The sequence below is a fragment of the Balaenoptera borealis genome (assembly GCF_965194805.1).
Source record: "Balaenoptera borealis genome assembly, chromosome: X".
Classification (NCBI taxonomy): Eukaryota; Metazoa; Chordata; class Mammalia; order Artiodactyla; family Balaenopteridae; genus Balaenoptera; species Balaenoptera borealis.
The window spans coordinates 113518515-113537961 of NC_138881.1; the positions used below are offsets into that span (position 1 = coordinate 113518515).

General features: G+C 45.0%; 1 protein-coding gene and 1 pseudogene across 2 annotated transcripts in view; both read left to right on the forward strand.

Annotated features, from left to right (window-relative positions):
- Positions 1-2269: 2269 nt before the first annotated feature.
- FHL1 (four and a half LIM domains 1) overlaps positions 2270-19447 on the forward strand; it is a 60107-nt gene continuing 42929 nt past the window's right edge. Inside the window, exon 1 of the mRNA XM_082377961.1 lies at positions 2270-2404. The gene's annotated coding sequence lies outside the window, so the exon portion shown is untranslated. The remainder of the gene's footprint in view (positions 2405-19447) is intronic.
- On the forward strand, positions 9101-18895 carry LOC309620170 (chromobox protein homolog 1 pseudogene; annotated as a pseudogene). The gene is made up of 2 exons: positions 9101-9134; positions 11666-18895. The product of its transcript is annotated as a chromobox protein homolog 1 pseudogene (transcript).

Genomic DNA, 19447 nt, shown 5'->3' on the forward strand with positions numbered 1-19447 from the left:
GGATCTAGAGTCTGTCATACAGAGTGAAGTAAGTCAGAAAGAGAAAAACAAATACCATATGCTAACACATATATATGGAATGTAAAAAAAAAAAAAGGTCATGAAGAACCTAGGGGCAAGATGGGAATAAAGACGCAGACCGACTAGAGAATGGACTTGAGAACACGGGGAGGGGGAAGGGTAAGCTGGGACGAAGTGAGAGAGTGGCAGTGTACATATGGACATATATACACTACCAAATGTAAAATAGATAGCTAGTGGGAAGCAGCCGCATAGCACGGGAGATCAGCTCGGTGCTTTGTGACCAGCTAGAAGGGTGGGATAGGGAGGGAGACGCAAGAGGGAAGAGATATTGGGAATATATGTATATGTATAACTGATTCACTTTGTTATACAGCAGAAACTAACACACCATTGTAAAGCAATTATACTCCAATAAAAATGTTAAAAATAAATAAATAAATAAATAAAAATACAAATAGAACCTAGAATACCACTCGACAATAAAAGAGCGCAAACTATGGATACACACAACTTGAATGACTCTCAAGGGAATTAAACTGAGTGAAAAAACCAATCCCCAAAGGTTACAAACTGTATGACTCATTTACATAACATTCTTGACAGGACAACATTGTAGAAATGGAGGACAGATGAATGGTTGCCAATGGCAAGAGACTGGGGGGACTGGGGAGGGGGTTGAGGCTAAAGGAGCAACAGGATGGATTCTTGTAATGATGGAACTATTTTGTATCCTGACTGTGGTGGTGGATACATGAGTCTACGCGTGATAAAGTTGGACAGAATTAAATACACACACGAGTACAAGTAAAACCAGGGAAATAATAAGATTCGTAGATCGTACTAATGTCAATATTCTGGTTATGATCTTGTACTATAGTTTTGCATCGGGGGAAACTGGGTAAGGGGTACATAGGATTTCTCTGTATTATTTCTTACAAACGTATGTGAATCTACAATTATCCCAAAAGAAAAAAGAAATAGGAAAGAAATATAAATCAGGTCATGTCATGCCCCAGGGGTGAAGCCATTCATTCACTAGCCTCCCATTGATTTTGGAATAAAACCGTCTGACTATGGACTAGGATGCAGTCCATGATCGGGTCCGTGCCAGCCTGCCCAGGCTTATGCTACCCTCCTCAGCTCTCCTGGTGCCAATCACAACCACCACCTCTTAGTTCTAAAGCAGCAAGATTTGCCCCCTCCTGGCTTTCATATGTCTGCTCCCTCTTCTTGCAAGGCTTCTCCCTGGCTCTTCCTATGGTTGCTTCTTTCATAACTTTCAGGGCTCAGCTTAGATGCCACCTCCTCCTTTCCTAACCACACAATTTGCACCCTCTCCTTTTGCTGCACGGGCCTAATTCCAAATTTGATTATTTTCTCACTTCTTAATCGTCTGTCTCCCCACTAGATTGCAAGCTCCCAGGGCAGGGTGGAGGGTGTCCTGCTCGACCCTGCCATGTATCCTCAGCGCCTGGCACTGTGCCTGGCACACGGTGAAGGCCCAGTAAACCGAAGGTTGAGTGAATGAATGAGTAGCCACGTGCCGCTTTGCCATCAGTGCTTTTTCGAATGATGCAAAGCCCTCTGTATGGTAGCTTTGGGCTCATGATGGGGCTCCTTTCGCTCCCCCGCGGCCGATTACTAAGGGGAAGGGTCGCCGGTGGGTCCTGCGGCGTCGCCCAGAACCACGGGGCTCCTGCAGTCAGGGGCCGAATCGGGGTGCGCTCCGGACGCGGGCCGCTTTGCAGGGGGTGCGCTGGCTAGAGTAGGCCCCCGGTGAGGCCACCTTCGCCCGACTCTCTTTGTTGCTCCCACCTCCCCAGCGCCGGCCGCGGCTGCCTGCAGTGACTCGTGACTCCCCGCCGGCCTCGAGGGCTGCGGCGCGAGGGGCGGGGGTGCCCCTGGCGCCCCCAGCCCGCCCTCCCCTCGGCCTCCGGGGCGGGAGCCGGCCCTCCAGGAAAGCGCTCGCCCCTATCTCCTCGCAGCCACCTTCCCCGCGCGGCCGCGCCTTGCAGTCAGCGGGCCGCCCCCGAGGCGGGGGCACGTGGCCGCGCGGGGTGCGTGGCGCCCCCGCCCCGTCCCCGGCCGGGCCGGCTCCCGCGCGCGCGCGCCCCGCACAGCAGCCCCCGCAGGCCGAGCCCCGGCTGGCGCACGCCCCGCCCCGCCCCGGGCCAGCCGCGCCCGCCCCCGCCCCCGCGCGCGCGCACCCTCCCTCCCCGCCTCCCCCGCGTGCCCCTCCCCTCGCGCCCCTCCCGCGCCCTAGATCCAACGCCCGGCCGAGGGGGCTCAGTCCGCAGCGCCACCGCCGTCGCCGCGCCTTGGCCTCGGTGCTGGCAGCGGCCGCCGCCGAGACAGCCGCGCGGGCGAGCATCCCCAGGCAGTAAGCCCGCTTTCTCTCCGCGTGTGCGTGCCTGCGTGTGTGCCTCCCGCCCAGCGGGCCCGCGTCCCGGGAGAGAGGCTGCCTCCTGCCCCGCAGCCGCCGGTCGCGGGCTGGCCCCCGGGGCGGGTATCCGGGGCCTCGGGCCTCGGCCGCCCGGCCGGGGGCGGGGGCTGCGGGATGGCCGGCCGCGGGGTCCCCTCCTCTGCCCTCCCGCCGGTGCGTGCCTCAGCCTCCCTCGGGCTCTCGCCGCAGGGGTGGCGGGCGGAGGGGACCGGGAGCGCCTGGAGGTGGGGGAAGCGGGAGGGAGGAGGGGGCTCTCCCTGGTTTCCTCTGCGGAATGGTGGGGAGTGGAGAGAGAGGGAAGGGGGCCCCTGGGCTTTCTGCCCGAGGATGGCGGGCAGTGGGGGGTTGGGGCGAGGTGGGGGGCACCTCTCGGTTTTCTCAACGAGGATAGCCGGCCGGGTGGGGAGAGCGGGTGAAGATGAAGTGGGGGGGCTCCCCTCGGTTTTCTCCTCGAGGACGGGGAGGGAGCGAGGGGGAACCGGCCTCGGTTCGCACGACGAGGCGGGCGGGGGTGGGCGTGGGAGGGAGTGGAGGTGAGGGGCTTCCAAGGTTTGCTCGTCGGGGATGCTGCGGTGGGGAGGAGGAGGGGGAGGTTCCGCGCTGGTTCTTCTCTAAGGGGATGGCGAGGGGTTGGCGAACGGGGGTGGGGAGGGGGGGGGGTTTCAGCTCCAGCGCGAAACCTAGAGAAGCAGGAGGAAGGTTTTGTAACATGGGTTGAGCCTTAGAAGGTGGATTTTCAAAACTGCAGGGTGTGACCTTTCCGTCTCAAAAAGCGTGAAATCCCTACAAGGTGCCGTCTGTTCTAGGCTCTGGGAGAGAGGTTTCTGCTTTCGAAGTTTCTCTTTCTCTTCCATTCCTCGCGGCCTCTTCTCAGGCGTCCAGGACTAGGTGGAGGTTTGGAAATCAGCAAGGAAAGATTGTGTGTGGTTCGTGTTCGGTGCTGTATTATCTTCTGCGTTTGAGACTGTGCGGGATTCTCAGGTTTGTTTTGATTGCCCTTTACAATAAAAACCCTGTACCAGCGAGACCCCTTGGGAAAAGAAGAGAACAAGGTTTATTAAGGAGACTCCAGGTTTGGTTTTTGAATTTCCTGAAGTGCAAGAGATATGTCGTTGTAACATTTTGCTTGGCTTTCAGAAGACGTAGAAATAGAATAAACGTATGTCTTTGCTGGAAGTCCCCTATATTCATTTAAATTATTCCATTGGGATTATCTGAGCCCCCTTTGATTTGAATTTGGAATAGATCCAGTTTTCCTAATTGGAGCCATCATTTTGTAATTGCCTGTAATTCGTTCCTGGGTTATCAAATCTATGGCAAGCTTATAGAGCAGTAGGAATAATTTTTTTTCGTTATCTTGATTGACAGTTTTAATGTAAATTTTATGTTGTTCTTTGGAAATGTGAACATTTGCAGAATAGCATACATTTAAATTATGAGCCCCTTGGAATTTTGCAAAGCCTTTCCCTCCCCAGCTCATCTCCAGGAACAGAACCCTCCCCGTTCTTTACACTGAGGAAGCAAGGGCTTCTGGGATGGTAGCTTTGCCTTTGGAAACTCATGCTCATATTTGCTTAGGAAGAATACATATTGAAAAGGTTTAGGCCTTTAATGTGGTGACGCTATACGTGCTTTCCCATTTTGGTTACATAAGGTTCCAATCTAGTCTTTACCTTCAGTTTTTAAAAATGCTTATTTAACATTTTTCAGAGCAAATATAATCTTTATGCAACAGGAAATTGGTCAGATACGCCATGATTTGTGTGAACCACCTACCAGTAAGTATATAGTCTAAGACTACCATATGGATTCTGTAACCATATATGGTTTTTGAAATTCTAGGCTACCATTCCCATATTGAATTTTTGGAGAAGGAAAGCGTTTTTTTTTGTTTTTTGGGTTTTTTTAACCAAGTCTAGATTTTTGAGTGAAACTTTTAAAAAATGGTGCAAGATTTAAATTGGGAAAATTCTTCATATATGACACCAGGAAATTGAAGCTAATTTAATATGGATCAAACTAATGGACCACTTAAACATGATAATTTATTTGTGTACTGGAAATGATAAACTGGAAACGTTTTAAGTGGAAATAGAGGTTTTGGTCTCAAGGGTGGACGAGAATGCATTTTTTTTAAATAAATTTATTTATTTTATTTATTTATTTTTGGCTGTGTTGGGTCTTAATTGCTGCGCGTGGGCTTCCTCTAGTTGCGGTGAGCGGGGGCTACTCTTCGTTGCGGTGCCCGGGCTTCTCATTGCGGTGGCTTCTCTTGTTGCGGAGCATGGTCTCTAGGCGCGCAGGCTCAGTAGTTGTGGCGCACGGGCTTAGTTGCTCTGCGGCATGTGGGATCTTCCCGGACCAGGGCTCGAACCCGTGTCCCCTGCACTGGCAAGCGGATTCTTAACCACTGTGCCACCAGGGAAGCCCCGAGAATGCATTTAAACACTATTATTTGCACCATTTCTAATGTTAATGTGATACCCGTTCTATATACTGGGCAATGATCTTAAAATAATACTTTAAAAATACAATTTAAATCTGACTGTTTTTTTCTCTTATGAATAGAATGCTGGGAGTGGTGAAATCTTTTGCAGAGAGAAGCATGTGATGGTGGTGGGCCTTAAGTTTCTCTAGACAAAAGGAGTAAATGGAGTGTCTTTTACGCAGCTTTTTAAGAACCTGTTGTTTGCCCCGCGGGACTGGAGAAGGGGAAAAAAAAGATAAGGAAACCTGAAAAATTAACAAAAATATGATCAGATATCTTTCTAAATATTCTTTAAATTTTTGCTCATATCCATTTGAAAAGTAATTTGTAAGTCAAAGCTTTGCGTAAGACATTGACTCTTACCTCTAACGTTTTGAGGTTAAGAAAAAAAACTGTTCACTGAAGGATGGCAGCTAACCTCCTGAGGCTGATCCATCCCTCTTTTCCTGCTTCCCACCTCCCGGTTGCCTGCTTGCCCTCTTGTGCCAGCAACTTTGGCTTTTATAATCTTGTGGGAGTTGAACAAATGTTCGTGCTTGCTTGAACTTTGGGCCTTATCTGTTTGGCTGCTTTCCCCAACTTTTGCCTACAAAATTTTTTTGGTTAATTGAATTTTCCAGTTGTTTAGGTTTGGAGTAAAAGGGAGCAGACTGTAATTATTTTCTCTTAAAAGATCTTTTCTTTCAGCTCCTGTTGGACGAGAGCAAAGAAAGTTTCTTTCTTTTTTTTTTTTGTCAACAGAGTACTTAATTAAGCAGAATATATGACCATTTATTTATTCAACCAACATTTACTGAGTTACCGCCTCTGTTAGAGGCTCTGTGCTAGGTGCCGGGATGTACAGTGGATAAGAAATGGCTCCTGCTTTCTGGTGCAGTTATTAAAATGAAAAGTAGACAGTGAATTCGTTGTGCATAATCAAGAGTTGTCCAGAGTCTTTTGGACTTTAACGTAGCACTTTATGTACAGTAAACATGCTTCAGCCATGCAAACAGGGGAACCGGTTCTTTCCAGGGTATTAGTCACTGCATAAATTCCATCTCACCTTCCCAATGAAGACATACTTTGTCAGTTTGGGTAATAACATGGTTTATAAGTCATCTTAAGGTCAATGGCCTTTTAAAATTTTATGTAAAGTAATTAGGACATAGCAGATTCCTTGATATTAAAGTTCAGCATTTTGTATGACGGTATAGAGTAGCGAAAAGACAACCAGGCCAGCATTCCTTCCTGTGACTTAAAGCAGCTTCTGACAGCAAATTGGGCCAAAAAATTAATTTTTCTATGGTCACCTTTGAATTACAGGTACTAACGAATGATGGAGCCCAGAGGAGTAGATAAGACTAAATGGGAGGGCGAGTAAACCTTTGTCCTCCTGCTGGGTTGCCTACCGAGGTGGTGGAGAATTCCCATCTGCAGATAGTGCTAGACGAGTGGTTTTTAACTGGGGCAGTTTTGTCCCCTAGGAGACATTGAACAATGTCTGGAGACAGTTTTGGCAGTCACAGCTTGGGGTGTGTCTAGTGGGTAGAGGTCAGGCAAGGGGCTTAAACATTCTAGGATGCAAGGGGCAGTCCCCCGCAACAGAGAATCATGTGACCCAAGTTGTCAATAGTGCTAAGGTTGATGTAATTTCCTCTATGAAATGCAGTAGAACTTAACTTCAGGAGAGTAGAGAACACTAACAGTGTCTTGACGTGACTGAGTTGTTGGCTGAGCTTACTTTACTAGTCTTTAAAGTGACTAGTACCTGAACATCGACCCAAATCACGAAGACCAATAAAAGCTACCATTTATGGTATTTAGCTCTGTGCCAGGCACTTGTATACATTGTCTAGTCTCTTCATTTTTTAAATTAAGAACCAGGCTCAGAGAGGTAAAGTAATTTGCCCTCGGTTGCACAGCTGGTCGCGGTTAGGAGACATCAAAATTAAGATGGTCTTACTCCTCAGAAGTTCATGGTTTTGAGCACAACGTCGTACTGTCTCCCTTGTGGTGTGCTCTATTCAAAGTCTTAACAAAATTAAAATTACTACATGTCCTATATACCATTGAGTTTGCTGGAGAGTAATTAAAACCATGAACATTAAACTTGATCATACTTGAAGTAAGTGGCCAGGAGTAGGGGGCGAAAGGGAACTGGTTACTTGAAGGCCTACTATAGTTCTAGAAAATATGTGAGTTGAATTTACACCCATTATGTAATTTGATCCTCAAAGGAACTCTGCAAAGTGGTTATGATGCACATTTCACAGATGAGGTTAGTTAAGTAACTTGTCTAAGATTGCACAACTAATAAGCGGCAGAGTTGGGATTTGAACTTCAGTCCCGTGACTAAGCCACTGTCCCTTGCTGCTTGGTCTGGAGCTTGGGGTTGCTGAAGGCGAGTGAGGCAAGGGGCCTGCTGCAGAGAGGTGGGTGACTGGTCCTGGGTAAAAAGTCACTTCGGAGGTAATGTGTTGTAGACACAGATCACATCCAGGTGGAGAATGGAGAGGTGAACTCTTATACTCTACCTTCCTCAGCTGAGGAGAATTCAGTTGAACATGAAGTTTGTTCTAGAGATCTACCCACACTGAGCCTGCCGTTGTCATTTTGGGGAACTTTATTGTCTATCTTCCTTGAAAATTTTACTTTTTATGGTGGTAAAGCTGGAAGTTACCTAATTGTGTTTATATCCTTTCTGCAGCTTACCTTCAACCTTTTTTGGACTGTCGTATAGAACTTAACAATGATAGCATTTAGTTTTGTAGTCTTTGTACACAATTTAAACATTTGTTTTTGCTGTGGACGTTGTTTTTATAACAAGCGTCGTCAAATTCATATTTGTGTTTTCCATATGGGGGGTGTGTTTTGTTTTGACAGCTAAATATTTATTTTAACTTTTGATGTGTTGTGTTTTAGAGCATAGCAAGAGGGGAAAAAAAAAAAAAAAAACCCAGCCCAATAGCAACCATATTTTGTCTGGAAAGCTTTTTTTTTTTTTTTTTGTGGGTAGAAAAAGTACCTCATGTTTCATTTCATTTACTTTAAACTGGAAAGGAATTTTAACCATGATTCTCAAGGGCCAGGATGCTGGAAAAAATAAAGTTATTTAGATAAAACGTATGTTTTGATTTCCACGTAGGACTGTGAGCCATAGATTCTGATTATAATAATAATGTCCTGATTCTGACTACAGCAGCCAGCCACTTGGGTAATCAACCACTGCGTGCAGACACGCATTGCGATACTGTCTGATTTCGTACCCCCGCCCCATGATTTTAGAGTAGACTTGAGAGATCTGGTAAAACTTGCAAGAATGCACTAATCCTTTTGAAAATCAATTTTTTAAATGATAAGAGTGGTACTTTTTCATTGTAGGGAAATTTAGAAAATACAGACGAGCCTAAAGAAAATAAAAATCAGTTATAATCCACCACCCAGAAGTTAGTGACAATGTTTTGTATTTCTTTTTTAAATGCAGTGATTTTTTTCATGGTGGACTCAAAAGTCCATTGCAGAATCTCCAACTTATAAGTGTAGTCTAAGGTTTTTTAAAAATTTTACCAAAAGATCCTCTGAATTACTGTTGCATCTCTCGATAGAAGTCATGGTCATGAAGAGTGAAATGGGAACGCCACCCGAGAGTTAGAGAATGATCATGTGGCCTCCTCATGTAAGCTCCTTAAAATTCTTCCTCCTCCAACTTGAGTAGTAGAATTTCAGCGCTAGAAGGGACTGTCAAGACCCACCCCCTGCTTTGTTTTAGAGATGAGAAAACTGAGGCTCAAAGGGGCCAAGCACCTGATCCAAGGTCATATGATGTGTTAATGTCAGAGCTCCAATTAGAAGTTTTAGGTCCTCCATACTAGGTAAGTTTTAATTTCCTAATTAAAAACTTCACAGCCAGAACTTTTTGTTGCCTTGTCCCTCAAAAGAACAAGTTATTATGGTGAAAGTATATTAACTATGTACTGAAGGATACCAAAAATGCCAATTTTTTCCTAATTTCAGAAAATCATCAAAACAGTTGTTTGCAGAAATTTATCATATTATGTGCTTTACTGAAATTGAACATTAGTGGTGGGGAACCTCTTTTTTGCATCTAACCTTTGATTTCCTCTGGCCTAGGGAGCAAGTACTAGTACCGAGGCCTATCGAATATGCCTAGAGTCACAGAAATTCAGCAACGACTTCGTAAGAGTCTTTACACATACTAGCCTGAAAGACCCCACTTGGAGCCATCGCTGCATGAAAGTTTTCTTTTCCTTTATAAAATGAAATGTCTGTTAAAATTGTGGTAAAGTTCAAATTGTGGGAAAGAAATGGTAAAGACTGCATTTGCTTCCAGACTCGGGTAGGAAGTTAAGTTGTAGCAAATGCTGGCACAAGCGCATGCGCGCACACCCTCACATGCAATTGTTGTTTTAAATCTGGCGCTGTTAAAAAAATAATACGTTCTTCGGCTTCCCGCCCTTTCTTTCTTCGCCCTCTTTGTTCTTTCTGTAGCTGTGTGGGCCCCTCTCTCTTCGTGTCTCCTTTGCCTGGGTGTCTATTTTACCCTCAGGGTGACCTTTTTTCGGTCCAGTGGACTCTGCCCACTTTTCTTTTTCCAGGCTCCAGAGTCATCATCATGTTTACCTGCCGCTGCGTCTTCCCCTTCCCGCATTTGCCAGTATTACAGTTACCCCAACCTGGGCCAGTTCCGTTTTCCAGCCTAGGATGGTCAGGGAAGCTGCTCTCCAGAACAGGTGTCGGGTGAGATCTGGTGTCCCTTGATACAGAAACGTCACTGTTCGAATAGAATTAAACAAAATACATCTGGAGATTACATAGGCTGTGTACACATGTAAACCTGTGAACGCAAAATCATCCCTTTTCTATGGCCAGGGCCCCAGCAAACACTGAAGCTTCGTGAAATAATGAACATGGATACTCACTGCCAAGGGCTTACTATTTGAACAAATGAGAAAATTGTACCCTTGCCTAGGGGTGTGTTGTGAAGTAGTTTTTGCTCCTGTTCCTCATTATTGCCTGCTAATGAATATGTGCATTGTCAGTGAGCCGCCAGCTCTTCCCAGCTTCCTGCAGTACACTGTATTTCTCTTCTGAAAATGGGTTTTTCTCTGTATTTAAACCAATGGGATTTGCTTGAGCTTCATTTTGGAACTACTATGGGTGTAAAATACACAGATAGAAGATACATGTGTACTGGCTTTGTAAGTGCAGTGAAACCTAGGAAAAGAAAAGAGCAGTCAAAGTAAGTCTTGGTTGCCAGCACTCTACGTTTTGTGGGATTTATATTTTATTCACGCACCTAAAAACTCTGGTTCTAGGGGCAGGACAGGAATAAAGATGCAGACGTAGAGAATGGGCTTGAGGACACGGGGAGGGGGAAGAGTAAGCTGGGACGAAGTGAGAGAGTGGCATGGACATATATACACTACCAAACGTAAAATAGATAGCTAGTGGGAAGCAGCTGCATAGCACAGGGAGATCAGCTTGGTGCTTTGTGACCACATAGAAGGGGGTGGGATAGGGAGGGAGGGAGGGAGACGCAAGAGGGAAGAGATATGGGAACATATGTACATGTATAACTGATTCACTTCGTTATAAAGCAGAAACTAACACACCATTGTAAAGCAATTATACTCCAATAAAGATGTTAAAAAAATAAAATTAAATTAACAAACCAGAAAAAAAAAACAACCCTGGTTCTTACATATATTCAAGGCATAAAATGTTCCATAGACCTTCTAATCACAAGAATTTGCAATATCCACCGAGTTCTAAATGTGCTTTTCAATACTAAGGACGTGATAGATAGGAATGTAGAGATGTTACCGTCAAGGTTGTTTTGACGAGGATGGTACAAAAGTAAATTTCTCTACTCGATTAACAAGTTTTGTTATTCACTTTCAGTTTTAGAGTGCGGATAAGGCTGCTTGGCTCCTGTCAGAATAAAAATGTGTGATTTATTAGGAAGAGGTTAAGGACTGGTTTTTCAGTGAATCTCTGCCGGGTCAGTATTAGACTTTATTCTTGTTTGGGAAGCTGATGGCCAGCATCTGTCTATAAACATAATCAATCATCTGTACTTTCGTGTGACCAGTTGAACTGAAGTAACAGGTGCCCCCCCCCAGGTTTCTTAGAGACTAAAGAGTACACACACACACACACATAAATTCCAAAAATTTGTGTATCACTAAGCCGTAGTAGTTGATTTATTAGACATTTGAATTAACAAAATTTTATGTTTTTCAATAGTTTGTAAGAAACACCCTGTAAATAATGGTAGTTTCACATACTTAAAACAATTTTTATAAAAAGTCCTCAGGCAGATGGCTTCTAGAAGCTAAGGAGACACTTTAAGTTCCCTGTCAAAGATTCGATGTCTCCAGATGCCAGGGTCAGTTCAAATTTTCAAATTCTAGGCCCTTCCCTTCTAGGCCATAAGATGCAGAATTTTCCAATGTAGTAAGCGCACCTAACCACACTAAGGAAAGAAACCAAGCAGCCAAGCTAATAGGAGGTGAAAATGTATACTTGCATCTACAGATAAAGCAGTCGGCCTTTGTTAGAGACACTTTTTAAATATCAACTCCCCCCCAATTTATTAAAGAATAACTAACAGATATAATTGTATATAGTTAAAGTGTATGGCATGGTACAATAAATAAATCTATTTTAAATAAGTTACAGTAGATAGATTAGTTTGGGATGAACAGATACACACTACTGTATACAAAACAGAGGTTCGGCTGAGGGGAGGGCCGCTTCAGGGAGGGGCTCAGCCTCGGTCAGCAGGCTTGTTGCTTTTCTGGTCGCCACTCCCCCGGCCAGCCCGACAAGACGCGCCAGTAGCGGGGCACCGATTCCTCTCGGGCTCGTGGGCACTGCTCTGAGCCCCGTCACCCTTTATACCAGAAAGCTGGAGGGCACCATGGGGAAAACAAAACAAGAAGAAAGTGGAGGAGGTGCTAGAAGAAGAGGAAGAAGAGGAAGTGGTGGAAAAAGTTCTCGACCGTCGAGTGGTAAAGGGCCAAGTGGAGTACCTCCTAAAGTGGAAGGGGTCCTCAGATGAAGACAGCACATGGGAACCAGAAGAAAACCTGGATCCCCCTGGCCTCATTGCTGAGTTCCTGCAGTCACAGAAAACAGCCCACGAGACAGATAAATCAGAGGGAGGCAAGCGCAAAGCTGATTCTGATGCGGAAGATAAGGGGGAGGAGAGCAAACCAAAGAAGAAGAAAGAAGAGTCAGAAAAGCCACGAGGCTTTGCCCGGGGTTTGGAACCAGAGCAGATTATTGGAGCTACAGACTCTAGTGGAGAACTCATGTTCCTGATGAAATGGAAAAACTCTGTGATGAGGCTGACCTGGTCCCTGCCAAGGAAGCCAATGTTAAGCGCCCACAGGTTGTCATATCCTTCTGTGAGGAAAGGCTGACGTGGCATTCCTACCCCTCGGAGGATGATGACAAAAAAGTTGACAAGAATTAACTGTCCTGAGTACCAGCCCCTGTCACATCTGACTGTGGGTTTCAAGTGGGGAAAGAAAGAGTTCTACTTGTCTTGACACCATAGAGGTGGCTTGAGAAGATGTCCTTTGAAGAGCCAGTATAGTTTCTGTGCCCTACAGCAGCCCAAGTGCTTTAAAGCTGCCCCATGCTGTATAGTTTGCACACCCATTCCGGTGGAGGGGAAGGAGGGTCAGTGTTTCAAGGCAACCCGTTCTGAACTTTGCTGAGAAAAGCAAAGGACCTTCTATGAAGGACAAAACTTGCAGAATGGGATGTGGGAGAGCTATAAAGATACTGTAGATCTTCAAAGAGCATCTCTGCAACCCACAGCTTTCTTCCCAATAGTGTTAACTCTGCATTTTTACAGCATAGCATGCATGTAGTTTTTGGCTGTTAACTGGTGTATTCTTTGGGGTGGGAGGGATGGGGGGGAAAGAAGGGAGATGGGTTAGGGTCATTTTTGTTAAAATTTGGGGCCTGATGGGGGAAGTGGTGAAACAAAGGAAAGAACAACTAATGATGATTTGGTTCTGTGTCCAGAATATTTCATCCTTTCAAAAAATGTCATTGGCAACCTAAGTGAGGACTGTGAGAGACTGTTTAAAAGCTGTGAATGCCTGAAACTTAGAAGCCAAGGTGTTCCCTGCCTGAGCTTAATGCTGTTCCCAACAAAGGACCAAGCCAGTTACGAAGTTACCAAAGCTGCCATTTGGGGGATGGAAACTGGTTGAGGAGGAAAAGTCTTACTGGAGTGGACACACAGGCACATCATTCTGTCTTAGAGGTGATAATTCTTGAAATTGACAAGAAGACCCTTTCTTTTCCAATTATGAAGTTATAAATATCAGCTTCTCCATCCAAGCCACTGGCTGAAGTATTTGGGGAAGGGCAGAGGGTGGTATAGGCGGTGGGAGAGTAGGGAAAGACAAGGGCCAGTGCTCTTAGGGTGGAAAACTCTTGGAGCCTCTGTTTTTTGAACTTTGAAACCATTGGTGGCAGGGTTCAGTCACTGACAGCACGAATTCACTGAATCACTTCAGGAGCTGAATGATTTCTGAAGCCCTGGTCTCAGGAGAAGATTAAACTTTCATACTGGGGCAGTGGTTCACTTTAAAACAAAACAATTTTTTTTAATCCTAAGAATTAACTAAAACCCAAAATGCTGTCTTGAATCATGAGATCCATCAGTTCTTGACATCGTCTAGACCTGCATCTAGAACTCCATTGTAAAATCATTTTAGGCATGTGTTAGGTTTCTGTGAAAACTTTTGTTTAACTGTTAAACTTCATACCAACACTGTCAGTTTTTGTCTTAATCAAAGTATAGATTTATTAAAAAAAACACAAAAAACAAAATAGATGAACAACAAGGACCTATTGTATAGCACAGGGAACTATATTCCATATCTTGTAATGGAAAGGCATCTGAAAAAGAATAGATATATTCATATATGGATAAGTGAATCACTTCGCTGTGTACCTGAAACTAACACAACATTGTAAATTAACTATACTTCAATTTAAAAAACGGTTTAAAAAATAACAAGAAAAAAGAAAATGAAGTGTACAATGTGATGATTTGATATACATGTACGTTGTGGAATGATTATCAAGATGATTTAATACCCACTGTATGGAGTATCATTTATGTACAGTAAACTGCATCCAGTTAAGGCACACAGCTTGACGAGTTGCGGCAGCGGCATAGAGCTGTGTGGCGCTCAGTCCCCCCACGCTTCCTCGTGCTCCTTTTGCAGTGCATCTTTCCCCAGGGAACCACTGATCTGCTTTTGTGTGAGAGCTGCTTTCTAAACTTAGATTTGAAAGTTTGTGGATCTTTCTCAATCCAAAGACCAGCTATAAATCCAGAACGCTGTTTTCTTCTCTACATTTAAGATCAAATAATATGACAAGGAGATTCCAGGTTTGACTTCTTAGAACCTTTTCCTGGTGGCCTAAAGACGAGTACTTAAGATTTTGCCTGCAAGTAAACCACAGTCTCTTTATTGAATAGCCTCATTACATACTTGGATTGAAGGGAAATCAGAGCCAAGAGAGAAACAATCCTGATAAAACAGAGAGGCAGCATATGCTCTTCTGAAGTAGATAGGGTGAGATGTCAAATCCCTCAAGGACAGGACAAGTAATGTAATTTGAATTTTGCTTCACACTTATTCATGAATTAAAAATGAAAGCATCAGGATAAATGTTTTACACCTGTAGGTCTATACCTCCAGCTAGTGTGTGTTATGTAATCATTATTCAGGAATAACCCTATCCCTAGAGCCTTCCAAAAGATTTGAAATGGGTTTCAGAGGGAATTTTCAGTGGCTGGAAGGTGTACCATCTTTACACACTTACGTGCAAAGCCGGCTTCTAACATGCTGAATGTTGCTTTCCCATTGATATATTCAGTTGAATGAATGATTAGGCAATTTAAGGGCTAGAGTATTGAGACGCAATTTGTCCCTTCCTCACTCACCCCCTCAAAATAATTCATGTCACCGTCCTTTTATGTCTAGCTGGCTCTCCTTTCCATTGCTGCCGCTCTGTCCTGCATCTAGCGTCCATCTGCCACTCCTGATTTCTACTGTTTCTGCCCTTCCCTGCTTTCCTTTCCCAGTTTTCTTCCTCCTCTTTTCTGTCTCCCGATGCTACTTCTCTTACGCTGCTCTGCTTTCTCATGACAAAGCTGTTTTTATAAACATCTCCAGACCAAGTCATCAGCAGACTAATTCCAACATGTCAGATGTCATCTTGGAGACTGTTTTTCTTACTTTTTGTTTTGTGGTCCAAGAATTTCTTCAGACTCCTTTTTTTGGGGGCCATGCTGGAGGTCTGAGCGTTGTGAATGGTTGGTTTTCACATAATCAAAGTTGAATATGTTTGCAGGGCTATGTTATAGTCAGTCTTTGAAACCATGAATCATTGAAAAGACATGAATGATGTACATTACAGCGTTCCTGTGAAACTTCCCTTTACAAAGCTACAGCAATTAGAATGGTCTTGAGGTAAGGAGATGTATTGTGCCTCAGAATGTACTGGAAAGGTTTTTTTGGTTTGGTGTTTTTTTTGTTTTTGGGTTTTTTTTTTGCCACACCATGCGGCTTGTGGGATCTTAGTTCCCTGACCAGGGATCAAACCCGGGCCCTCGGCAGTGAAAGTGCGGGAGTCTTAACCACTGGGCTGCCAGGAAATTCCTGGAAAGGGTTGGGTTTTTTTGTTTTGTTTTAAAAAACAAAAAAAACTTCAACATTTGTCAAAATCTCTAGAATGCACAGCAGAAAGAATGAACCCTAATGTAAACTATTGACATTAGTTAATAATTATATGTCAGTGATGGCTCATCAACTGTAAAAAAAAAAATACAGTAATGCAGGATATTAAAGATAGAGGAAACTGGGAAGGAGGTATTGTGGAGGTATGTGGAAACTACTTTCTGCTCAATTGTTCTGTAAATCTAAAACTGCTTTTAAAAAATCTATTATAAATATTATTTTTCACTTGGGATTCAGAAATACAATGAATATATCAGTCACTTTTTATTATTAATTTGTAGATAAAAGCACAGTGTTTGTTTTTAAGTACTAGTAACGTAAGAGAAGTGCCTCTTCGTGAATGCTGTAACTTGTACCATCGGTTCCCTGAATAGTGAAAATGTGAGTTCCCGGGAGAGCTGCCTGGCGCCGTTCACTACTGTCCGGTTGCACAAGAGTTACTGAGCAGGTTAGCGTGAGCACTGTGTTGGGGCTTTGTCTGTCTGCCACCACTGGGGCATCGTGCCATCTCTGTGGTGGAGTGGAGCCCTGGGCTTGACAAATCCCGTGCCCTACAACCCAGTGAGCCCTTTTTTGACCCTTGCATTTGTGGTATCCCTAGCAACAGTGACGATCGGTGAGCTCATGCCAACTCTTGCAGCCAATATCCAGGTCAGAGTTTGATTGCTTTCGGCCAGAGGCTGTTGCTTGGCTTGTAGTAGCATGGACCTGAGACCAGAACCTCTGGGCAATTACTCAGCGTGGCCAGTGTGACAGTAAAGCATGTGAAAAGATGAGGTCTTTTAAGGTCTTATTGCCAATGGTTTCTATATACTGGAACTGGGTGATTCTTTTTTTTTTTTTTTGACCTGGGTGATTCTTACGAGCAACTGCAAGTACGTGTTGCTTCCTTGAGTTGGCTGTGTAAACAGAACATTCTCTGTAGGCGTTAGTAGGTGCGGGGGGCCGGTGGGGGGGGTCAGGCCTGAGAATGACATTGAGGCTGAGGGAGACAAGCAGACATTGGGATGGTGTTAAAGTCACTGGAAGAGGAAAAATTGAGAAAGCATCAAGAATTGGAATATAAATGACGGCAGTCACTCAAGGAATCAAGGAATGGATGTCTTGGGGATATGGTTGTTCATGAAATGCGTCCATCAGGTCTGTGATTAGACGCAGGGTCAAAAACTTCATACAGTTAGCTGCAAAAATACTCATGAAGGGGGGAGTTGGTTATGGAGTTCACCTATTTAACTTATTAAATTTTATTGTATATTGGAAGAAAATTTTTAATGTATGGATCTGTTAGGTATACTCATTGTTATACCTGTTATTAGAGAAGCTTTCACGTATTTTTTTTCTTGATTCGCTGCTTGACTGGTCGACTGTACATGCGGTCCTACCTCTGTTGGAAGCAGCAGATTTTAACGGGGGGAAGGGGAAAGAGGGGACAGAGAGAACCTCTCCCTTGAGTCAGAGTCCGCGATGGAGGCTGGGGATTCCAGTTTGGCTGCCGAGATCAAGGGTTACTCTGGGCTGGTGGTGAACCAAACGGTGGCACAGCCGCTGCATTCCTTGTGGTCACCTTCACGATTGACACCAGGTTCTGTGAGCTGACTTGATTGTACAGCAGTTCCTGTCCATTGTAGAGGCGGCAGAACTAACCGTCTGGCCGAAGCACCCTGCGTTTGCCCCACAGGTGTAGACAGGCCCGGTCAGTCAGGAGGCCTGCCCCAGTCAGTCATGCTCCTCTCAGCCACGCTGCTGGAAATAGCTAGAAGGCCTGTGGAGGTGCAGTGGCGATGGCAGGCAGGGCGGGTATGTCACAGCGTCCTCTTGCCCCCTGTTGCTCACCCAGCCACTGCTCGCTGCCCTTTGGCTCCTCTTCATCTCCCTTTCCCTCTATCTCCTGTTTACCCTTGATTCAGTTACTTGTGGATTTTCTGTTAAGGAACAAGGAAGCAGGACCTCAGCACCAAAAAGTCAGGGCCCCTTGGCTGAAGCAGTCAAGCCCAGACTTCCCCCACTGCCGGGCTGTTACAGCTGCGTGGGCCTGTTGGGTGTCAGATGGAACTTGGGGTACTTGTAAAAGTTTCTAACATACAACTTGAAAGTTGATTTGTGTCACCTTATAAACTTATCGTTCCTTCCACTTTTAAAACCCTATAATTTTCCTTTATGTGTGTGTTATTGTCCCTATAGCAGACACTGGCTGCGTGCATGCCGATGTGAAGGGTTTATTCTGCGGCTAATTGATTGGAGCAGGGCTGCCCGGTGGCCAGCATGTAAGGAAACAGTTCATAGGGTACCAAAGGCAGCTTCTAGAGTGTGAGTCCGAACACTTCCTCACATGAAATCAGCAAACGTTTATTGACTGCTTGCTCTATGTGCTAGATGCTGTGGGGAACGTTAAAAGCAAAAAGGATCTCTTCAAGGAAGGAACATCCATTCTAATTGGAGAAGCTGTTAGAGACGCATTAAGGATGTGGTAGAAAGAGTACTGAACTGAGAGGGAGGAGGAGGGAGTCGGGCGTGTTGAATCCCAGCCCGAGTTCTACCAATAACCATCTGATCCCTTGGGCAAAGTACTTCCCCTTAGTACTTAGTTTATAAAAAGGGAATCGGACTGGATAATCCCTAAGACTTTCTATAGATTGGTTCACAAACAAATGGGTTCAAAAGGTAAACAACAGTACAAGGCAGTAATAGGATTTCAGAAGACGGTACCTTCTCTTTTGCCGAATGGAATATGCATATAATAGTTATTATTATGTGTAAATGATGCATATATTTATACTGTATAATTATCCTGACTATAGACCAGTATTTCTCAGAGTCGGGTCCTTGGACCAGCAGCATCAGCATTACCTGGGAGCTCGTTAGAAATGCAGACTCAGGGGCCCCATCCCAGACCTACTGACTCAGAAGCACTGGGAATGCAGCTCAACACTTTGTGTTTTAATAATCCCCACCCCCACCCCCGGAGGCTGTCATGCCCACTAAACTTTGACTGTGGGCTCTAGGAATTCGGGGCGGCGGTTCTCAAACTTGGCTGCACATTATATTCCTCTGGGGGAACACGGGGGGCACCGAGACGTTACTAGTTGCTCTGGCCCCCCAGGTGCAGCCAGTTTGAGAATCACTGGTGTAGGGACGGTGGCGTGCACCCGAGCACCTGTTGCTCAGAGGCACGGAGTCAGCCAGAGCCAGAGCTGAGTGTGGGAGAAGGGGAAAAGCGGGCTTGAGTGTGACTGGAAGGCCTTGAATTTCATGCTAGCAATTTGGCCTTTAGATTACAATGGAGGAAAGTCGGGGGGGGGGGGGAAAGGGAGTGATCCGTTCAAGCGGGTACATTTGAAAGGTTATTCTGGCGGTTCTATGAAGACGGGAGTGCGTCCACAGTCAGGAAGTCTGGTGAAGTAGTCTAGGTGTGAAGTAATCATGCACCAAACTAGGAATGTAGAAATGTGATTATAAGGAAGAAAAAGTATGAAAGCTCTCTTGCAGTACAGATGGCTAGGATTTGGTGATAGCTGTGGGGTGAAGGCACAGTTAGAATGAGTCTTTGGCTCAGGAGTTCCTCTCTTCTGGGACAGCCAGTGCTCTCCAGATGCAGCTTTCAGAATCGTCACGTTTTCTGCATCTGTACTTATCCTTTGTCCCTCATTGCTTTGATTTTGGAGTTCTAATTTGGGGGGTGGGTATTCCCCAGTGACTTATAGAAAGCCACAA